At 42.6% G+C, this 14,215-nt stretch overlaps 1 non-coding gene across 1 annotated transcript; it reads left to right on the top strand.

The window, feature by feature from the left end:
• The first annotated feature begins 12,354 nt into the window (after positions 1-12,354).
• On the top strand, positions 12,355-12,461 carry LOC120680311. The gene has a single exon (XR_005677583.1). It is a non-coding gene; the product is annotated as a small nucleolar RNA R71 (small nucleolar RNA).
• Positions 12,462-14,215: the final 1,754 nt, after the last annotated feature.

Raw genomic sequence — 14,215 nt, 5'->3', positions numbered from 1 at the left:
TTGATATACTTTGTTAATACCCAAGTGATTGGAAAGCTTTGGAAAAAGGTGACCTATGAAGAATTGCATTGGATCCACTATAGAGTTTTAAACCATACAACTCTATCCTTGTCGCAGTAAAACATTTAGGCTTCTCCATTCTTTAAAAGAGCTTGTGCTTGACGATTTTCGCAAGACAGATTCTGAGTAGTTGATAGAATTGATCATAACTGAGGAATCCAAGGTCCTAAAATTCTCAAATTTTTATGGTAGGTGCCTAAGATAATTGTGATCATTTCCTCTAGTCAACTCCAACTCAGAAACAGAGCTTAAGATAGTCAAATCCTTAAGTGTTTGCCTAAAGGTTGACCCAGATTTCAGACTGAACAGAAGGCTAGTATTTTGACTGTAAGTACCAAACCTCATGACTAAAAATTATCCAAATTTTAAAGTATATTATATACTCAGTTTTCTACAACCTTCATGTTTAACGTTTTCTCAGGAAAAGCTTTTAAGTGGGTCGAAAAATTCATGTGGCCAGACTGCTACAAGTTGACAGGATCATAGGGGTTTACCAAAAGACTGAATTTTGAGGGTTACAATTCTCCAAAAATTTTCAAAATTTTACAGCAGTAAGGAGATTTGTTTTACTACATTTTATTCCACAGGCTCAACTTATTTTGAGGTAGTTGGCCAGGTCTAAGATTTGGGTTTTCCTTCTGTACCTGCTGGTCCGCTTACATCTGACTGCCTTCTAGGATGGAGATTTTTTTTTGCAGAAACAAACTCTTCTCAAGACATTCTTGCTCAGGATACTTTTATTTAATAGTCGGTACTTGTTTTGAGAAAAATGCACACTAGTTCAATGTCATGATGTATGGTGGAGATGCCAACATGTCATGAGATTGATGATACACAATGACAACTTAAGATGCAGATAGGTTGCTTGCATTTAGTTTATGCACTCATGGTATGGATAGTATGATGCAATGCAGTACGAGATGACCATACTTGAGATAGCAATTCATAGGCTTGATGCATTTGTCCAATGCTAGTTGGTTGATGTGCGGGTCATGGTGTGTAACTGTTGATGCACATGGTTTAGATGCATGATGTGGCATATCTGTTTGGTAAGATGATCATGCATATGGCATGTGGTGCTCAGGTTGCAATGCAGATTAGCTACTGGAAGATCAGGCAAGTACTCTTAATTTCTGTTGAACCAAAATAGAACTTCAAGCAAATCAACACATTATTCAGGTTGCGACAAACAGATTGCCGAGGAGTCACTTTCACTAACCAAGATACCAGCGCGCACCTAGTAGCACAATCGTGTTGCGGTAGCACACACGAGGCCCTAGGTTCCGTCGTGGCACCTTAGGTTAGTGACGAACACCACGACAAGGTAAAACATAGCAACCCAATTAATGCTCATGGCAAGAAAGGAAGATGAAGAGCCAGATAATATTCACAATTCCTTCCCAGATGCATATGTGATTTAAATCGTGGAAATGTAATAACAATGCATCGGTAGTACTTTTGCCGCAAGTATTGCATGAATGTTGTAGTCATGATTATGCATGATATTCTAGCATTTTTGTGCACCTATTTTTAGTTTTCAAAAGACCCATTTGAGCAAGAAGGGCAATGAGAATTCCTTCAACTCGTTCAAGTAATTTCAGTCATCCCTTGTGTCATTCTTCTTTTTGTTGAGCTATTGATAACCAGCATCCTGAGGTTGGAGAGCATTGTGCTTCAACAATATGGAAGGGTTAACACCAGCAATATGGTCCCTAACATTGGTATGATTCAAAGGGTAGATGGGCAGATGAGTAGATCTCGAAAGGCATGGTTAACCGAACGTGCAGGAAGCTGCAGGTTACGAGAAAACTCATAACTCGCGTTCCGTTCATCAAAATGCCTTGAAATTTTGACAGGAGTTAGATAATTTCATGTTCTACAGCTTTGGTAGTCAACTTAGAGGCCAATTCTAAGAGTAAGATGGTCGAAATTGTCCATTACTACACCTCTGGTTTTCTGAACAAAGTCTCTGTATTTAGGCCATAACTCCTACTATATACATCTAATGAAGTTGAAATTTTGTAGCCATGAAGCTTAGGATGTTTGGAGAAACTTTGGTATTCAACCCCAAGGCTAGAACAATGGTTAAAATGGTTGAAATATTCGGTCTTTGCTTCTCTGTTCTGGCTGTTTTTCAGCAGGCCGGGCAATAGGGTTTTGCCTATAGCTCATAGTATACTTGTCCCAGGAAGCTGAAAATTGGTGAGAATCTAGATCATGTAATTTGTGACCACTTTGGCATTCAACTCATATCCAAGAAGAGTCATCTACAAGGGTGAAAATTTCAGCAATATCCCGTAGGATATAAATTGGACAATGAGATTTCAATTGTACCGGAAGCAAGTTTAGAGTTTCATCACTCTAAATTGAGGGGTCCAAAAAATTTTGAAATTTTTCTAGGGCATTCCTAATATGATTGTACACAATTTTGTCTAACCAGGCCTAGGTCCAAATTAGATTTTAAGGTGGTCATGTTCTCAAGTTCTCAACTTGCTGTCTACCCAGAAAACTCAGCAACCAGAGGGCTAGTGTTTTGTTTACCAGGGACAATCTACTTGGCATAAAATTCTCAAATTTTAACAGAAGTGTCATTGTTAAGTTTTCTACAAGTTTCATGTTGAACTTTTCTGCATTAGAGGTTTTTAAGTTGATATAAAAATTCAAATGGCAGAACTGCTACGGCTAGACAGAAAAACAGAGGAAACAAATTCTCTAGTGTTCTCTATTGTATAGTGATTCAAAAAATTTCAAAATATTACAGAAGATGCCCAAGGTAGTGAGGAACATTTCATCTATTCAACACTAAGGACAGTTCAGATCCAAACAAGGTGATATGCTCAAGGTTTGGAAGGGATGTGAAACCATAAAACAGATTGTCCAGAGAGTGAGTAATTTGACCATATCTACCAAACCAGTTGGCAAAGATAATTCAAAAGTTTTCAGTGAGTTCTTTGTTAAGTTACCTAAAACTTTTGTGTTGAACGATTTTTCAGATAAGCATCTTAAGGTGGTAGAAAAATTTCGTTTGGACAGACCGCTCCGAATTAATAGATTTGCAGAAGATTACTATAAATTTGAAAACACTAAGGTAGAGAACTTCAAAAATTCTTAAATTTTTACAGAAGGTTGGAAATGTATTTAGCTACATTTCTTATTGCAGCCTGAACTTGATTCGATGTGATTTTCATATTTTAAAAATTCGAGGAATCCAGAATTCCAGATTTTACAGATTACCTAGATTATCCTTAAGGATAGGTTCTCATCCTTTTTTATTGCGGTTTCTTTGCACATTTATTTGATGATGAATTAGAGATGAATGAAGATCCTAATCGTCCTCACCAAAGAAAAAGAATTGCCAAGTAACCATGGTCTTACACAATTGACTTTGGTGGCATACATATTACGTCTCTCACTATGTAGCTACTCGATATAGCTAGATAGCCTAGAATTCGATTTCGAGTTAGCGTACCTGCAGAAAATTGACAGTATATAAAATGAACCTTTCGTTCCAGCACTCACGAAAGCGTTTCCATACATTACCGATCACTATAGAACCGGCATCCATACAATTACCGCTGTATGGACAACGTTAAGCATACGTTATTGAAACAACGTATTGACTGAGTACCGTCTTTGACGGGGAATTGAATTCCAATTTCGAACCATTACTCCCCATATAATCAACCGGAGTTGGTATATGGGCAGCAGCTCAAGTAGGCCACTGCTTGAGCTCCAGCGTTCGGCTCGCATCACTGATGGGAAGGTCAGACTCCCTCAGCTGACTGAGTAAGCATACCTCCGCGGCGACGATGTAGTTGCATAATTTAAATTACAGAATTTAAATACTGAAAAGTAATGTGCTGGAAGTTAGCCATACAATATAAGCCACCTGATTATACCCATAAGATCCCCTAGGGCTTTTACGTTCTAAACTTTCCTTGGAGATCCTAGACTTTTTCAAAAACTTTAGCAGTTTTGAAGTCAAGTTTTAATTTGTTGTTTTGAAAACCGAGGCTGTCATCTCTGGTAGGCTATCTGCGAGCTCTGATGCCAGCTGTGGCGGAACCACCCAAAACTACTAGGCCCGGGTGCACTGATCTTTGTTGCTAAGCAACTCTGACCCAACTTGGCACTCACCGGTAGTTCCTCGAGTGAAGCCTCGATAAAAGCCACGCTATTCCAGGATCAGTAGACAACACTCACATGAAGGTGAGCCCAGAGATTACAACACAGAACATTTCATACATCTCAGAGTGATTGCAGCGGAAAGGAAATTTATTACAAACCAGGTTCAGAATAGTAAAGTACTACAGAGTTCCATCTACTCAAATTATTCAAGTCTCATTGTTCAGCGGAAGCATTAAAAGATAACTAGCAAAATAACGTGACGCATCGATAGAGCCCGTACGAAAGCGTCACTCAGCGGGAGGGTGGTCAGCACCAGCTGAAGGGCCATCCCACTCAAAAGACCAACCCGGAGGCAAGGTACACAACCAAGTAAGACTCGCAAACAGATCTTCGAAGTTAGTACCTGAAAAACAGTGCCACAAGCAAGGCTGAGTATGCTAATACTCAGCAAGACTGACCCGTCACCGGATATAACATAGTCTGATAACTAGACATGCAAGTCTTTTTGGTTGCTGGGGTTCGTTTTGCCAAAAACACTACTAAATGTTGATCCTTATTTTCAGATTTTATTTAGCCATCTTCCAGTTGGATTAACCATTCTAAGTTTGCATCTATCTCTACACAAACTTGGTAGAGCAATCATTTTAATCAACCAGCAGTATTATCATCATCATGTTCCTCTTGTTACTCTGTGTGACCGAAAACATTAAGCAATCTCATGCCGTGAGAGGCGGACGATTCTAAATCGAATTTCAACCTGGCCAAGGGAACCTAGACCACACGTATGGGAACCAAGTCACCCACACAACTTTTCCCCTTTCTTTCCAGTCCGTGGATCCGGGTCACCCTCCCCGACTACAGAGCCCGACGTCTCTGCACCCGTATGTCCGGACAAAAATAAAACCTACTTCTACTAGGAGGGTGAAGGGTTGTTCCACTCGCCGGTCCAATTAGGTACTTAAGCTTACCGATTACCATATTTCTCGGTATGTGGCTAGTACTTTCAAACGCTTAACGAAATGAGCCACACACCGCGACCTTAGCCATTTTGCCTACACCAGCGTGGTATCACAACTACACAACCCCGCCCATTGTCCTTATATTTCAGCAGGAATTAAAGTCAGTAAAATTCCTATTTGTTCACGAGAGGCAGGAAACCTCTCGACTTTTACCGTACCTAGTTAGCGGGGCAACTAGTCGAGAAAAAGATCCAGATAACAAACATAGGTACCTTGGGATCATGCACCTAAGGTTTTCGATCAACTCCTAGAAAATTTAAATGCGCAATAAAATTATTACAACATATACAAATAGTGGAATGTATATAAAACGTAAAATAATGGGATTATGCACCGGGGCTTGCCTTCTTGGGCACTGTCAGGTAGAAAAACTTCTGGGGCTTGGCCCAGGCCTTGAGATAGGTTAGCACAGTTCAAATTAACCTCCTGATCAACACGAGATTCCGCGGGCACCAATTCGTAACCACCGTCGAGTAGATTTACCGTTTCTATATGCATGCAGAAATGATATTGTTACAACATGATATAAACATATTTCTTTCCTTCACTATAAAGTTGTAGTCCAATATAGCATGTGTTTATTGTGGTGGTCTTAGTTAACTTTATTTTCTGGGCAATCGTTTATAGAGTAGTTCTTAAATTCACTTTACTTCATAAAAGAGCTGTGTTGTTTGGTTTTCATTTTTATCATTAAAACATAGCATGCTTTCACTATTTCATAACAACAAATTTACTCATGAGCTAGTGATGAAAAATTAATGTAACACAGATCATATACTCTAGCATCTATGGCATAAATTTCAGCATCTAACCATAAGCATTTACCATAACTATTCATGTAAGTAGATTACTCTAGTTGATTCACCTTTTTGCACAGAACGTTTAACATGGGTTCTGGTGCTACAAATTTTACGGGAGCATATACATGGCATCTACTCCGTACTGAAAATTTTCCAGATTTTATCTACTCATATAAACAGAGTTATAAAATTAACAAAAGTAACATGCTAGCATTAAGAATAAATTCCACAGTGAGTTCTGCATAGGTTATGTATCTCAAGATTTGACCAGAGCCTAAACATGGACTAAAAATGCTTCAGTAAAATTTTCAGGCATTATTTCTAGAAGATGAATTACTCATTTATTAAACTAGATATGAACATGCATATTCATTTGGACTTTAATATGACCAGTACTGCATGTGAAACTTTGACCATAGCTAGTTCTCATTCTATCTAGTAACCTGTACAAAGATGAAGACCATATATGACAGATTGCTTCCAGAACAAAAATAGCAAAACTAACCATGATATCTCAAGCATGGATTATAACTGTAATAATATTCAGTAAATGGTGCTCAAACTTTGCAGTAATGTTTATATGACTAAAACAAAGTTTCAGAAATAAACCTAGATTTTTCTAAGCACAGGAACTATATATCACAAATAAAGCCTATTTATCAAGCATTAACTCAAATATATGGTTAATTAGTTCGATAATTTCTCAAACTTGCGCAACAGTAAGGTTTTAGTGACATGCATACAAGGAAAAAGTTTCATACACAGAACCTCATTATTTCTACCAGCATTAATACATGAGCAATACTAGTAGATTTAGGATTCTTGATCATTTGAGTAAGCAAACAATTTCAAACAGAGCTCATGTTTTTACCAGGTCCTTATATCAGTACTAAGTTCAACATATCCAAAAATCAAGCATAGTTACTGAACCAAACTCCTAGAACATTTATGTGCCATTTGAACTAGTCTTTTTCTTAGATTAAAATAAAAGCAAACTATGAACATGTGACTGTAACAAAAGTTGTAGTTATTGTTCTAAGGATTCCAGAACAGTTGATTTTATATTTTTCTGAATTTTATACGATTTTATATGGAATTTACAAGTTTGCAGCTTTTGATTCTAGTGTTCATGTATGTTTTTCACTTAGGCCCCTGGATTTTTGTTTCTTCTCAGGGGAAGTCCCTGGCGGACGGCTCAGAACAGAGCAGGGAAGGGCGCGGCATTTCCCGGTGAGGAGAGTCACCGGCGGCGAGGGGAAAGTGGGGGAAAAGGATGAGGAGCTCGAGAGCTACCCTTGGGTGGTCGTGGGAGGAGCGAAGGTGGTTTGCAGCGGCGGCTCCACGGAAAGGGGCGGACGGCGGTGACTGTGGTCACTGGCGACGATGTTCCAGTGGGGGAAGGAGGGAGGGGACGGGTCGGAGAGCTTCAGGAGGCCGAGGAGCTTCCGTTCTGGGGGTTGGTTCGTGTGGAGGAAGGCTGGAGATGGGGGTTCATCGTTGGGCGGATCTCGCCGGCGATAATGGGCGGCGGCGGCGCTCCTAGGCGAGTCTGGTGGCTCTGGGCACTTGAGTATGCGCTGGAGAGGTCCAGTGTGAGGTGAGGAAGGTCGGGGTTTGCTCGGATTGGACAATGGGGTCGTGAGGCGATGGCTCCACGGTGGAGCTTGGGTAGCGGCGCTAATGGCAGTCCGCCGGGCGGGCTCACGCGCGAAGGGGCGAGCTGTGCCTTTTATAGGCAAGGGAGGAGGGGAAGGTCGAGCTGGGGGCGAGTTTGCTGGGGAGGACGGTGCTGGGGGAGGCGCGCAGCTAGGGGAGGACGCGGACTCGGCACGTTGCTCGGCCATGGCGATGGCGTGGCGAGCAGGGGCGCGTGTCGCGGCCGTGCAGCGCCAGGAGAGCTGGTTTGGGGCGAGTCTAGGGGCGGCCAGTGTGGTTTGGGCCTGGGGCTCGGCACCTGTCCGCCCAGGTGGCCGGCGCCGGCATACGGCGTCGCCGGTGGACGAGGTGCAGGGAGACGGAGGTGGAAGACGCTGGCAGTGGCAGTTCTGTAATTTTCTCGAAGTTCAAAATCCAGTTATGTAAACTCAATTTTTCTCCTCCATCTTGGCCTCAAATGAAAAAGTGTTGAATACCACTTTTGCTCAGTTTTTCGAGATCTACAACTTTCGTGTTATGCACTTTTTCATTAGAGCAGTGGTTTGAGAGTTATTTAATTATTTCAAAAAACTGCCATTTAAAGTACTTATCATTTCATGTGAATTTTGGCACTTTTACTCCTAGGCTTCAACTAGGCTTTTGTTTAACATGACATGGTGAATATGCCTATTCATTTTCATATGCTTCTTTGCATTGGTTTGAAGTTATTTTAACTTCCTTAACACTAGAAATAGAACTCTTGTTTATTTGAATGTTTAAATTTTGAATTAGCAAAAGTCTTTTTAAATTAAACTATGTGCCCCAAAAATATGAGTGTGTCTTTATTCTACATTTTTGACCAGTTGAGCATGAAAGTTCAAGAATATTAAAGGAACAAGTTTTATATCCACACATACTCATATACAAGGATGCATTCTTGTTTTCTATAAATATTTATTATTATTATGTGCTAAAGGAATGTTTATAGTCCCTTGTTCAAAATTTCAGTTTGTTCGCAACTCCAATTTGTCATTTAAGGAAGAACTAAATATTTTCTTACTAGACCTCTGAAGTAAGTATGTTTTATGTCTTCTTTTCCTTAAAGAAATTTCAAGATTGAACTACTTGTGCGTTGAATATTTGTGGCCTTATTTTATTATTTTGTTTGTACTAGTGGATCTTCACAAATCATGAATGGTTCCATTAACCATTGCAACTGATGGTTTTCCAGTTTAAATTTGATTTGCATAGAAAGTTTATAGCTCATTATGAAAGGTGTATTTTATTGCCTTATTACCACACATGTCAGTCAAGTTTAAAAGGGTACCAATTATTGTTTTTCAAACACATTGCACTCGAACACATGCACACATACATTACACTCAAGTGTGCAAGAACTAGACATAGGGTTCTTATTTAAGTTTTCTTAGCTCATTTGTGTGTGAAGTTATGTTAATTGACTGGCTTTGGTTAAACTAACACCAGAGGTGTCACAGGATGGTTAGCGAATGGCAATTATACAAATGGAACTCCGCATTGGGCAGCAGAATCTCATTCGTATAGCCCATGTAGAAGAAAACCAAAGAATCATTCGGGCCTTTCTTAAGTGTGTGACCTTGGATCAAATAATCCTCATCAATATACACACGGTCGCCCTCAATGAAAGGAATAGAATTCCCCTCTAAGGCACCGATACGTGTAGCAATGCGGGTAATCAAAGAAGTGCACTCAATAGGACCCGTCATCTTGAAATTCGAAAGCCATTGCTTAACCAAAGCTTGCGCGGGGGAGATTTTGATCTTGTTGACCAAGGCATATAAAATGAGCAACTCATCGTTGCGCACGGGTCGGACATCATCTCTCGGAAAGAGAGTGATGGTCAACCACTTGTGCATCAACTGAAGAGTTGGATTACGAATATCGCTGCACTGAGGTGAAAACTTGTCATGGACAACTTGACCCGAAATCCGGCCCCAAAACTCATGACGATTAAAACCTCGGCAAGCTTGGTCCAAAGAAATAGGCCAGCGTTTATTGAAATCGAGGTGGCCGGCAAAAGTTTTCCAAGAAAGAAAATATTCTTTCCCGAAAAGTCGAAAATAAACCCCGTTTTCCACCTCCCGAAGAGTGCAAAGAAATTGGATGGTGAGGAGTCGAGAACCATACTCCTCAACGGGAACGAAGTTATCCCATCCAATTTCATGCCAAATATTAGAAAATTCTTCGTACATACCTGTTTTGATGAGGAGGTCCGGATCGAAGGCTCGGGTATGGACGAAGCTTCTGTTCTTGAGGATGGCGTAGCCTTGTCGTTCACGATCATCCCGCAAGTCGAGGTACGGTTCATCTTCTGCATCAATCTCTATGACCCCGGCTTGCGGTTCGTCTTGCATCTCTTCGTGTTCTTCTTCTTCTTCATAGTCCATTGTGCTTGGTGTAGGCGTAGGTTCAGGTGTGTACGAGCTCGAGCCACCCCGAGAACAGGATGAACTTCCACCCGTCATCTTCTTGAATGTGCCGGAAACCTTCTGCCCTAAGCATTTCATGATGGAACAAACACAAGTGCAACTCGAAACGGGTTACGTTAGTGAAACCGAATTGAATGTTCTTACCCATGAGTTGCTCCTTCTTTCTTGTAGCAAAGAAATGTGAGAGAGAGGTCTCTTGAATTCAAATCTTGAGCAAAAATCCAATGAAAACCCGAGAGCAAAGTTTGAGAGAGTTTGAGAGAGAGTGAGTGAATGAGAGTTGAGTAAGAGAGCTCAACACCCACCCCTCGGCCTCTGTTTAAAGGGAGAATGCCCGGGCACAATGGCTAGGAGCTGCACACAACGTTCACTGGCCATTGGAAAAAGTTGGCAGAGAGCCATTGCCAGGTGGGGTCGGCCGACCCTAGGGTTCGGCCGGCCCCCTGTGGGCCCACTAGCTGACAGCCAGGGCCCAGGGGCTCTCTAACGGCCATATGTTTTGAAAACTTTGATGCCCGGCCAAACTTTGCTTCGAAAGATACTTAAATTTATTTTTCAAAGGTTTTTCATGCTCAGAAATATTTTTGGATTTTTGTAAAAGAAAGAAAAAGTGCTAGAAAAGTTTCTAGCATGCATGGGTGTTTTAGAAAATTCAAACATGTAGTGGGAAAAATCGAAAAAAATCAAGAAAAAAATGATGGCGGGTGATTATGAGATACGTACCGATTTACCTTCGGCAAGGGCTCGCCATTTAGAGTTTGACGAGCGGGACCTTTCTCCTGCTGTGATTACCACTACTCGGCTCGTCCTGGAGAATTAGATGAGGACGAGCTTGCGACCTTACGCCACACCTTCTTTGATTGTCTTCTTCTGGATCGTGTGGTCGTAGGTTCTGACAATGGGGATTCTGGTGCATCCCAAATTGCCTGCCCTTCATCATCCTGTCGATGCAGGATGCACTGCTCTTCCCTCTGTTTGAATTTGAAGAACATGTCCTCCTTCCCGACGTGGAAGCGGATTTCTCCTCTTCCTACGTCGATTCTTGCTCTGGTGGCCCTCAGGAATGGTCGCCCAAGAATGAGCTCGATTCCGCGGTCACCCTCTATATCCATGACCACGAAGTCTGCAAGGACAAAGGAGTCGCGTACGCGGACCAGGACATTCTTGGCTATCCCTTCGGGATACCTTATTGTAGAGTCTGCGAGCTACACACACATGTATGTTGGGGGAGAGAGAGAGCAGGGTATAAGAGTTTTTCGTAAATCACCATGGGCATAATGTTGACACTGGCCCCCCAGGTCGCAGAGCGTGTGCTCATAGTATTGATCGAAGATTGAGCAGCTGATCATGGGGACCCCTGGATCTTCTTGAATCGCTGCCACCAGGCCATCCCAGGTATCATTCTTTGGGGGATTGTACCTGCCTGCATGGTTAGTCCGAGAAGTCTGCCGGGGAAGGTTGCCCCACCCGGTAGACACCATATTTGCAGTTTTGACGGAAGATTCGGGTTGCCCCGGAATCTTCCCGTCTTCAGAGACAGGAGCAGCAGCGTGCAACTGAGCCAGCTGTGTTTCTATCATTTTGTTGAAACTTAATTAATTTTTATGAGCAGAAGAAAGAATTTCAACTTTTGCATGAATACTTTCCAAAATTTTATCATTAGCAGCAAGCTTTCTGTTTAGAGACTCATTTATTTTAGCTTGGCCAAAGACTAAGTCTCTCAAGGAGGGTTGGTTTGAATTAAAATTCGAATTGAAATTTGAGTTATAGTTGTTACCTCCTCCTTGGAATGGTGGGCGTGATTGACCCCACACCTGGCCTCCTTGTGGACGGAACCCGGTGTTGTTGTTGTTGTTGATGTATGCTACATCTTCACGGGTCTCGGGGAAGTCATTCCCCGAATGTCCACTGTCACCACAAACTTCGCACGCTGAGTACGAGTTCATAGCTTGGGCGTAGTTTTCTTTGTGTTTCTTGAATTCTGCCCTTTCGTGCAGATGTTTGAGTAGGAGGTCCAGTTTGGCGGCGAGCATGTCCGTCTCCTTGACGGTATGGATTCCGCCCTTGGTTCTGGGCTGGGAACATTCCTCGTTCCAGCCCTGGTTGGAGACCATCTTTTCAATTAAGTCCGTAGCCTTGCCAATCGTGAGATCAAGATAGGCTCCTCCAGCAGCAGCATCAAGATGGGCTCTAGATGTAGTCGTTAGCCCATTGTAGAAGCTTTGTACCACGAGCCACTCATCCATCCCATGATGAGGACAGGCGAGTATGTACTCTTGCAGCCTTTCCCAAGCTTCTGGGATAGATTTCATCCCTGTCTGCTGGAAACTTGAAATTCTTCCACGTAGGGCATTGGTTTTGCCCAACGGGAAGAACTTCGCGAGGAACGCCATGGAACACTTGTCCCACGTGCAGACGGCTTCCTTGTTCCGATAAAACCACTGTTTCCCCTTCCCCAGGAGGGTGAAAGGAAACAGGCGGAGCCTGATAGCGTCAGTCGTAACGCCCCGTATGGTTACGGTCTTGCAAAGCTCCAGAAAGTTCTGGAGATGGGCGTTGGCATCCTCATTCGGCTTGCCACAGAATGGGCTAGCCTGCACCATGTTTATGAGGCTAGACTTCAGCTCAAAGTTCACGTCCCCAACATCAACGTTTGGTCCAGTTGCCACATTGGCAGCTGAGGGGACGGAGAAGTCGCGGAGAGTCTACTCAGCCATGAGTTCAGTTGATGGTGCTTGGGAAGCTGGTTCACTTGTCGACTGCGAGATCGGAGGAGGAACAATGCGAGGTCGGACCCTTCTCACGAGCTTCTCGAGATTTTCAATGAAATTTGTCGGCAAGAAGAAACCAGACAAACACTACCCTGTTTTCATCCAATCAGGAGAAAACAAAAAGATAAACACATTGGCCTGTATAAGCAGTAGCTACCTCTTACTTATATTGCCATGTTTATGTACTTTAGTAAATATACTTTACACCTAGTGCCATCCCCGGCAAAGGCGCCAGAAATGCTTGTTGGCATTTCTTAGCGTCATCACTAGGAGTGGTTAGTTCCTAGCAATGGCGCCTCGAAAATGCCATGTGGTATGTCTTAACGTTTACAGAAGGATCCGCAAGCGCACGGATATACTGTTGTAGCATTTCACTCAGAAGTATTCAGGGTATCGTTATTTATATTTTCCCAAGGGATGGCTAGGTTGTGTAAAGTGTATTTACTTAGCTACATAACCATGACACGTATGAGCAAGATGAAGACCACTGACTATACAGGGGTAAGAGATATATGATAAAGATAATCAGGGGTAATGTGACACACAGAGAATAGCCAACTCTCATGAATAAAGAAATAACAAGCAATCCTAAGGTTAGTGGGAGCATAGGCAAAGATTCATGATATACTAATCATGTTAGTGGATAAGTTACGTTAGCTGCATTGCTTAGAGCTACAGGTGCCGGGAAATTAGGGACATCGGGGAGAATGACCCGCAATGGAGAACATCCAGTCTCGTTTCATCTTTGCATGAACTCCTACACCGTACCCGAACATCGGGGAGTACGCTAACCGAGAAGTAGCTTCCCGGCGGACCGACAGGGCTGTCACCACCTGCGGTCTACCCCAATCACACCGTGGAGTACCGTCATATCCGAAGGATCCCACATACCCGGGCACCATGCCCGCATATGAGGTCACTACCCTAGCACCCCCGGGTCCCCCACCCTTCGGATGGACAGGTAAGATGCTAAGGCAAGCCCGAAAGCATAACGAACCGATATCCTTACCCAGATCATCTGGTCTAAGCATGCAACTAATATAACTTTATAAAACATTGATCAAGGCTAAGCAAGCTACGAAAATAGCAAGATAACTAAGAATGAACTCTGAATGATTAATATAAAGAAAGTCGAAATACAAAGCCATACCAGAGGCCGAGGATTGCTCGCCAACCCCGAGGATGATTGGATTCGCTAAGGAGATGAAGTACTAGCCTAGCTCCACTACCCTAAGGAGTACAAGTCACAAGAGAGTGTAGAGAGAGAGAGAGGCTTCCAAGTGGTGTGTGAGAGAGAGTGGTGGGAGGCCCCTTTTATAGCTAGAGAGGTCGGT

The sequence above is a fragment of the Panicum virgatum genome, chromosome 6N, assembly GCF_016808335.1.
Source record: "Panicum virgatum strain AP13 chromosome 6N, P.virgatum_v5, whole genome shotgun sequence".
Classification (NCBI taxonomy): Eukaryota; Viridiplantae; Streptophyta; class Magnoliopsida; order Poales; family Poaceae; genus Panicum; species Panicum virgatum.
This window is presented reverse-complemented; position numbering and strand designations above follow the sequence as displayed.